Source organism: Amblyraja radiata, chromosome 9 (genome assembly GCF_010909765.2).
Source record: "Amblyraja radiata isolate CabotCenter1 chromosome 9, sAmbRad1.1.pri, whole genome shotgun sequence".
NCBI lineage: Eukaryota > Metazoa > Chordata > Chondrichthyes > Rajiformes > Rajidae > Amblyraja > Amblyraja radiata.
The window spans coordinates 44,481,016-44,490,554 of NC_045964.1; the positions used below are offsets into that span (position 1 = coordinate 44,481,016).

At 45.4% G+C, this 9,539-nt stretch overlaps 1 protein-coding gene across 13 annotated transcripts in view; it reads right to left on the reverse strand.

The window, feature by feature from the left end:
• ktn1 (kinectin 1) overlaps positions 1-9,316 on the reverse strand; it is a 103,646-nt gene extending 94,330 nt beyond the window's left edge. For 8 of the 13 annotated variants that reach the window (XM_033027225.1, XM_033027228.1, XM_033027234.1 and 5 more), the window contains exon 1: positions 9,160-9,304. The gene's annotated coding sequence lies outside the window, so the exon portion shown is untranslated. Of the gene's footprint in view, positions 1-5,712; positions 5,717-9,159 lie in introns of all 13 variants that reach the window. The other 5 variants (XM_033027224.1, XM_033027223.1, XM_033027232.1 and 2 more) reach the window with 3 other exon arrangements.
• Between the last annotated feature and the right edge of the window lie 223 nt (positions 9,317-9,539).

A 9,539-nucleotide genomic window follows, 5' to 3' on the forward strand; every position in this document is an offset into this window, starting at 1 on the left:
TGATGATTTTGGCTGACTTTTTGAGGCAGCGACTACGATAGATCCCTTCGAAGGTGGGGAGGTCAAAGCCGGTGATGGACTGGTCAGTGGTCACAACTTTTTGTAGTCTTTTTCGCTCCTGTACGTTCTGATGCGACACGCAAGCAAACATAACAATCCTGCTGACAACCAACATGCATTTAGGAGGCATAGATCATGCGAGTCTCAGCTTATCCTGACGACAAATTACCTGGCCAAGCACATTGATAGTAACGTCATCACGGATTTAGTTGTGCTGGACTTTTCTAAAGCATTTGATGTCATCCCACACCAGAGACTGCTTCGGAAGCTTGACTTCTATGGTATTCGTTCCAACACGAAACGATGGATCTCCAGTTTCTTGACAAAACGTCTTCAGCGTGTGTGTGTGAACGGAAAGAGCTCCAATTGGCATCCAGTGTTGAGTGGTACACCACAGGGCACAGTACTTGGCCCACACCTATTTTTGCTTCACATAAATGACATCCATGAAAAAGTCGCAAGTATGACCAGACTTTTCGCTGATGATTGTTTGCTGTACCGTCCAATTAAGTCAGCTGATGATGAAGATGCTCTCCAAAAGGATCTCGATACTATGGTCGAGTGGTCACAACAATGGGGCATGCAGTTCAACCCTTCCAAATGTGAAACTATGCATGTCACCAGAAAGAGGAATCCAGGCAAAACATCTTACAATATACTTGGTATCACCCTTGAAGAATCCAAACAAACCAAGTATCTTGGCATCAAATTGCAGAATGATCTGCGTTGGAATGGTCAGACTCATCATGCAATGGTGAAAGCAACAGGTGTCCTAAACTTTCTGAGGCACATCTTTCATCATTGTTCAACTTTTGTCAAGGGGAAGCTATCCTTCACCCTCGTTAGACCTCATTTGGACTACGCAGTTGCAGCATGGGACCCATACACAAATAAAAACATTTCTTCCATCGAACGTGTCCAAAGACAGGCAGCTCGATTTGTTACTAACACCTATGAGAGAGAAGCGAGTGTCACCAAACTTCTGAATTCTCTGGGGTGGAACCCTCTCCAAGACAGACGTGAAGCTCATCATTTGACCTGTTTTTACAAAATGTTAAATGGTCAGCTCGACATAGACTACAAGACCTACACCAAACCCAAACCAATTAGGAGCAGACAAGGGCATTCGATCCAGTTTGTGATCCCAGCTACAAAGACAGATGTGTACAGCAATTTGTTCTTCCCCCGCACAATTAAAGCATGGAATAATCTCCACCCAACTATAGTTACCCAACCAGATGCAACTAAATTTAAAGTTGCTCTTTCTTCCCAATAACCCTTTCTGGCTTAAGCCCTCCCTTCACCACCTCCAGTTTAAATTCCATTTGGAATATTTTGGAGGACCAAGAAACCAAGAACCAAGAAAAAAACCAAGTTGCCAAACCAGGCCACGATGCAACCAGTCAGAATGCTCTCTACCGTGCACCTGTAGAAATTTAGGAGAATCCTCTTCGACATGTTGAATCTCCGTAATCTTCTCAGGAAGCAGAGTCGCTGATGTGCCTTCTTTATAATTGCATCGGGGTGCTGGGTCAAGGAAAGATCTTCAGAAATATGCACGCCCAGGAATTTGAAGTTTTTGACTCTCCACCATCGTCCCATTGATGTGAACAGGATTGTGGGTCCTCATCCTTCCCCTTCCAAAGTCCACAATCAGTTCCTTGGTCTTACTGATGTTAAGAGCCAGGTTGTTGTGCTGGCACCATTTGGTACGTCGGTCGATCTCACTTCCATACTCTGACTCGTCCCCATCTTTGATACGTCCAACAACAGTGGTGTCGTCGACGAACTTGGTGATGGAGTTCGCACTATGTCCGGCTATGCAGTCATGGATATAGAAGGAGTAAATCAGGGGGCTGAGCACACAGCCTTGAGTAATTGTTACTGTGGATGAAGTGTTTCCGCCAATTCGAACAGACTGTGGTCTGTGGATGAGGAAGTCGAGGATCCAATTGCAGAGGGATGTGCAGAGACCCAGTTCCGTGAGCTTGGTAACCAGCTTCTTATTTTTAATCAAAAATATTTATTCAAATATTAAAATAGTATTTACAACACAATAAAACAAAACAGAACCCACCACCATAATACAAGACAAACAAATATACTAAGTAAACTGCTAAACAACTATATTACAATCCTTGTCCAGCATACATTCAACCCCCTCGGTGCCCAGCGGTCCCGGAAATCCCTCAGGATGCCCGTGGCCAGCGCGTAGTCCCTTTCTAGTACTATCCGGGCACGGACGTAACCCCGGAAAAGGGGCAGGCAGCTGGTTCGGGCAGAGCCCTCTTCCGCCTGGCGCCGTGACTCGCGGATAGCCAGCTTGGCCAGGCTCAGGAGCAACCCTACCAGGACATCTTCAGCCCTACCCTCTCCCCTACACACAGGGTGTCCAAGGATGAGGCTGGTGGGTGAAAAATGCAGCCAGAAGGCAAGGAGCAGCCCCTTTAGGTATTGGAACAGTGGCTTCAGCCTCACACACTCCATATACACGTGGTACACAGCCAGCGATGCTTCAATGTCGTTTGAGCTGCCTCCTAATTTTGCATTGTAGGACGTGATGGCATTCAAGCCCTGCCAGTTGCCGAACATCCGTCTGATCCTCCAGCTTAGAGCGGAAGTCCCTTTTGGCCTTTTTGATGGCCTTACCAAGGTCATATCTGGACTTCATATAGACCTCTGCATCGCCAGACCTGAATGCCCGGGATCTGGTCTTTAGAAGAATGTGGATCTCATGGTTCATCCAAGGCTTCTGGTTAGGAAACACTCGGAAGGTTTTTGTTGGAACACAGTCCTTCACACATTTCCTTATGAAACATAGAAACATAGAAATTAGGTGCAGGAGTAGGCCATTCGGCCCTTCGAGCCTGCACCGCCATTCAATATAATCATGGCTGATCATCCAACTCAGTATCCCGTACCTGCCTTCTCTCCATACCCTCTGATCCCCTTAGCCACAAGGGCCACATCTAACTCCCTCTTAAATATAGCCAATGAACTGGCCTCGACTACCCTCTGTGGCAGGGAGTTCCAGAGATTCACCACTCTCTGTATGAAAAAAGTTCTTCTCATCTCGGTTTTAAAGGATTTCCCCCTTATCCTTAAGCTGTGACCCCTTGTCCTGGACTTCCCCAACATCGGGAGCAATCTTCCTGCATCTAGCTGTCCAACCCCTTAAGAATTTTGTAAGTTTCTATAAGATCCCCTCTCAATCTCCTAAATTCTAGAGAGTATAAACCAAGTCTATCCAGTCTTTCTTCATAAGACAGTCCTGACATCCCAGGAATCAGTCTGGTGAACCTTCTCTGCACTCCCTCTATGGCAATAATGTCCTTCCTCAGATTTGGAGACCAAAACTGTACGCAATACTCCAGGTGTGGTCTCACCAAGACCTACATGAAGCCTGTAACCACTGTGGCTTACTCATTCAGGTCCGTTGCCGAGTCCTTGAACAATGCCCAGTCTACAGACTCCAATCAGTCCTGGAGTTGTTCTCCCTATCATCCAATTTACCTTATGGAAGTTGTGCAAAACTGCAGGTCATAGTAAAATAATAACAGGATCGGTCCGAGTCAGCATGGATTTACGAAGGGGAAATCATGCCTGACTAATCTTCTAGAATTTTTTGAGGATGCAACTAGGAAAATGGACAAGGGAGAGCCAGTGGATATAGTGTACCTGGACTTTCAGAAAGCATTTGATAAGGTCCCACATGGGAGATTAGTGGGCAAAATTAGGGCACAAGGTATTGGGGGTAGAGTGCTGACATGGATAGAAAATTGGTTGGCAGACAGGAAACAAAGAGTAGGGATTAATAGGTCCCTTTCAGAATGGCAGGCAGTGACTAGTGGGGTACCGCAAGGCTCGGTACCGCAGCTATTTACAATATACATCAATGATTTAGATGAAGGGATTCAAAGTAACATTAGCAAATTTGCAGATGACACAAAGCTGGGTGGCAGAATGAACTGTGAGGAGGATGCTTATGAGAATGCAGGGTAACTTGGACAGGCTGGGTGAGTGGGCAGATGCAGTTTAATATGGATAAATGTGAGGTTATCCACTTTGGTTGCAAAATCAGGACGGCAGATTACTATCTAAATGGTGTCAAGTTGGGAAAAGGGGAAGTACAACAGGATCTGGGGGCCCTTGTTCATCAGTCAATGAAAGTAAGCATGCAGGTACAGCAGGCAGTGAAGAAAGCGAATGGCATGTTGGCCTTCATAACAAGAGGAGTTGAGTATAGGGGCAAAGAGCTCCTTCTGCAGTTGTACAGAGCCCTAGTGAGACCACACCTGGAGTATTGTGTGCAGTTTTGGTCCCCTAATTTGAGGAAGGACATTCTTGCTATTGAGGGAGTGCAGCGTAGGTTCACAAGGTTAATTCCAGGGATGGCGGGACTGTCATATGCTGAGAGAATGGAGCGGCTGGGCTTGTATACTCTGGAATTTAGAAGCATGAAAGGTTTTCTTATTGAAACATATGATTATTAAGGGTTTGGGCACACTAGAGGCAAGAAACATGTTCCCGATGTTGGGGGTCCAGAACCAGGGGCCACAGTTTAAGAATAAGGGGTAAGCCATTTGGAACGGAGATGAGGAAACACTTTTTCACACAGAGAGTTGTGAGTCTGTGGAATTCTCTGCCTCAGATGGCGGTGGAGGCCGGTTCTCTGGATACTTTCAAATGAGAGCTAGATAGGGCTCTTAAAGACAGTGGAGTCAGGGGATTATGGGGAGAAGGCAGGAACGAGGCCTACTCCTGCACCTATCTATATACTTAAAAGTCTGATCTTGGATGTGTGTGTATTTGTTTGTGTGTTTATTTGTTTGTGTATAATCACATCTTCTCGAAAAAACGACATGCTAACGGTAAATTTTTTACATATTCCGGTAGAGATTTTTCCCATGGAGTCCGAAATCGCCTTAACTGAAAATATCATGCTTTATTTCTCGACATTACTGAAAATGTTCAAAAATCGGACAAAACTTTGAATGAAAAATGACTGCCTTTCGCTGATGACGTCACAATGGGTCTGCTTGCTGCCGTCTTCCTCGTGCTGTGAGTGACGTTACCCCCACCCCCACCCCCACCGCTATTCAAAAGACACAGAAAGAACGAGCAAGTCGGGCCCTGCATTGAAGCCGCCGAACTCGCAGTCCTTTGGTCGCCGGCCGCGCCCCCCTCGCTCAGGGTCCTCGGGTTGACGCATGGTGGGGAGGTGGCTGCTACAGATTAAACCTGGGCTGGATCAGATCCTGGAGCTGGAGTGAGTATTGCGTTCGGGAACCAGCCCTGCCCTGTGACGCCGCGCGCCATCTCTCTGTGCCTCTGCCCTCTCTCCCACTCACCCCGGCCTCTCTCCCACTCACCCCGGCCTCTCTCCCCCTCCCCCCGGCCTTTCCCCCATCCCCCCCCTCACCGGGCCTCTCTCCCCCCCCCCTTCTCCTCCCCCGACCCCCACCGCCTCCCCCCAGCCTCTCTCTCCCCCCCTCCCCCCGGCCTCTCTCCCCTCTTCCTCTCACCCCCCTCTTCCTCTCACCCCCCTCCTCCTCCTCTCTGTCCCCTCTCTGCCCCCCCCCCCTCTCTCTCCCCCCATCTCCACCCCCTCTGCCCCTATCTCTCAGTCTCTTCCCCTCCCTCACTCTGCACCTCTCTCTCTCTACCCCCCTCCCTCTCCAGACGCGCCTGCGAGTTGGGGCTATGCGTAAGTGGATAGGGTAGAGATGGGGTAAAAGGAGCGAATGAATATTAATATAATATCAAGGGTGTGTGTGTGTGTGTGTGTGTGTGTGTGTGTGACGCCGCAGGCCGCGCGTTGAGGGGACAGGACCCAACGGGTCCCACTTGGTCTAGTTGTCTAGAAAAAGCTTTAAAAAACTAGCAATAATAAATAAAAACTTGAAGTAGAAGGAAAAATAGGCCAATAAGTTGCCAGGACCTGATGATCAGCATCTTGGGGTTCAAAGGAAATAGCTGTGAGTTTTGTAGATGCACTGGTTGTTATTTTCCAAGATTCTATACATTCGAAAGGACACAAAGTGCTGGAATAACTCAGTGGGTAGGCAACATTCTTGGTGAACAGGGCTAGGTGCTGTTTTGGGTCTTGACCCGAATTGTCACTTATCCACATTCTCCAGTGCTGATGCCCTAAGTTACTCCAGCATTTTGTGTCCTTTTGTGTATTAACCTGCAGTACTTTGTTCCTACATTCTTCCATAGATTCGAAAATGGTTCCTACAGATTGGAAGATGATAAATATAACTCCAACATTTAAGAGGGAAAGAGAAAATAGAGTATACAGATCAGTTAGCATGATTACAGCATAAAGGTAAATGCTGTTAAGGAGGAAATGGTAATAGGACATTTTTTTTAAATCAGGATTTGGCAGAGTCAACATGGACTTATGGAAGGAAGATCATCTTTCATTCATCTATTGATTTTTTTCTAAGACTGCATCAAGAAAAGAGAAGAAAACAACTCGTATGATGTGTTTAGATTATCAGAGGTCTTTAATAGCGGCACAATATCAGCACACAGGACATTGGGAGTAATAAACTACACACATTGAGGATTGGTTAAAGGTGCAGAAAACAGATGTGGAAGAAATAAATGGTTGTATTGCCTGTAAAGTGAATAGAAACGATTCTTGGAATATAGACTAACTAAATGGACGATTAAATATAATCTGGGAACACAAGGCTATCCAGTTTGGGAGCAAAAAAATGAAACGGCAAAACTGTTTTTAAATGGCAAGGGATTGACAGGTGCTGGTGTTCAAAGGGACCCGTCAATTCCAAGATGAATCAACATTAATGTGTAGATACAATTAATTTGGTAGGTAAATGCTAAATTGGCATTTCCTGGGCAACAGGATTTGGTTCCAAGAGTAGATACCCTTCACTCCATTTATACAGAATCAAATCACAGAAGATCATAGACTCATACATAGATGTGGAGGTGATATTTCCCCATGCTGGAATTTCTAGAATCAAGAGCATCTAAAACCTCAAAAGTATTGATGAGGTGTTGAATATCCTACTCCTGCTTCTATTTCCTACTTTAAACTCAAGACTCTGGATAGACAATTACTAGTCCAATAACAGTGCACTACCACACGTTAAATTTTTGACTGAAAAATTAAAAGGTTCTTTATATAAATACAAAAAAAACTGAGAAATCAAGGTGATCAAACTGAAGATGATTGTAAACTTTTGATACAATTGAATGTTTGATGCAACAGTTCACAATTCAACATGGTCAACTGTATCTCTGGTCTCAGAAACTCAGTTTTCCCTTCCTTTTTATTAAAGATACCATCTCTTTCCTTCCAAGTTTCTTCAACTGACTTCAAATTATTCAAGCCGCATTGTGGAGTTTCAACTCTTAATGTGTTGCATTATTACACTAGGCCTCTTAATTGTTAGATCAGCAATAATAACAATATCAGTTGATAGCTGAGTACTGCTCTGCAGTGACAGGCAAGCTTAAGCATGTTCCATTTTGAAAGGGAAAGTGTTGCTGTAACAACATTAATGAATATGATATTTCCATAAGCACATTTTGCTTTTCTTCCACAAACATGAATTGGCACTTAACCTCCTCTTACGTCAACATCACCAAAGCTACTGGCAACAGAAGTATTTTTAGCCTAGAATTAATCACAATTGTGGAATTTAACACTTTTAGGGTTTCTCTAGTTTACACACTCTTCGGGATGACATGTGTAATCTGCAGAGCTGTTAGATTTCAAAATGGGAGATAAATGGGCTAAGGATTGCACACACAATTCAATTCTCATTTATGTCCTGAACAATTTTTAATACATTTTTAAAGTGTTATGTTGACATCTATCATGGATTTTTTTCCATATAAATTTGTGTAATTACTAAATGTCTAAAAGACTATGGAAGATGAGGTGATCAATAGATCAAGCCATTTTAGGGGATGCAATTTCCTGCAAGAATTATAACTACAGCAAATTAAACTGCAAGAAGGTCACCTTGTTCTAACCAAAGATCTTCTATATGCTCCGCTATAAGATCTTTGGTTCTAACTAGACATATTTCAACGGATTAAGGAGACTGAGCAGCTGTCTTTATTAATCCCTATTTCAGTCATGGAATTGAGTTTGGAGGTAACACTAATGTAGAACACAATTGGAGAAACATATTCGTCAAAATAATAAATACATACATTACATGCACTAAAACTGCATTGTATACAAGTTATTCTAATCAATACTTCTTACTAATACCATTGGCAAAACTTCTCATAAAGGATTTAAACAATCACTATCAAATGAAGGTCACCATTATTTTTTTATTGGTAACTCATAAAACGAAAAACATAATTGAGTAGGAATGTTCTTTGGTTTAACATTTCCCAAATATTATTTTGTACGACGTCATGCTATTAATTGGGAAAGGAACCATCCATAAAATTCGAGCACTCGCAACGTTTTAATTCAAGGGCGTGTCTGGTATGGAAAAAAATAGCCTAATTGACCCGCCCACCTTCCAGCCAAAAGGTGTATTCATGAGAAATCACGGCAATGCAATCCGGTTTTCAGTTGATGTGCTCAAGTCAATATAATATTCGCCAACAATTAATGGGCGTTGTAGACTAAGATAACTGAAGTTTGTGCTCTGATATTGCGAGAATGCAGATCAGAGCTACGCCAGAAAACAGTCTACTGCATGCCTGAGCATAATTGGGCGAGAAAGGGAAAGCAGAGATAGACAAGACAGGTGACAACTGTCCCACACTGCAGGGCAACACTGCTGAGAGTGCAGGAAACCCCAGAGTGGTGGATGGGGCGCAGGAGGTCACGCTCTGGAAACACCATCGTCTCATCAAGGCTGACATTGTCCCGGCCTCTCAGGCATCCGATCCTCGGGGAAAGTCCCCCTTCCCCCTCGCTGCCCCTCAGACCAAGCGGCCTCTCCCACAGGAGCGAGGGAGAGCGCAGGCCAGGCCGCGGCCTCCTGCTACCCCCGCGCTCAATCATGGCCACTTCCCTCGCGGGTGAGGATGGGCGATCGGTTCCTCAAACGGCCCCGCGGATTGATTGGGCTTGCGGCCTGGGCCTGGGCTTACCTCTCCCCTGTCGGCTGAGGGGACGGTGCGGCTCCGGGCCCGGCTGCTGTCACCGTTTCTCCGCCTGTCTCCGGCTCAGTGTCGGCGCGCGGTTGCGGTCGCCTCGCTGACGTTCACTTTATTGCCAAAGCGGCCCGTCCCGGGCTGCAGCCAATCCCGCCGCAGTTCATCCCCACTCCTTAAAGGGGAATGCACACCACTCCCGCATGGTCCCCACCTCCAACCCTTCTTTTCTGTTTTCGCAAATTGGAGGAACAACGCCTCATATTCCGCTCTGGTAGCAAACACCCCAACGATACGAACACTGAGTTCTCCAATTTTAAATAACCAAACAACAATGTCCCTTTCGGCTGTCCCCTTCCAACTATATTCCCTCGTCC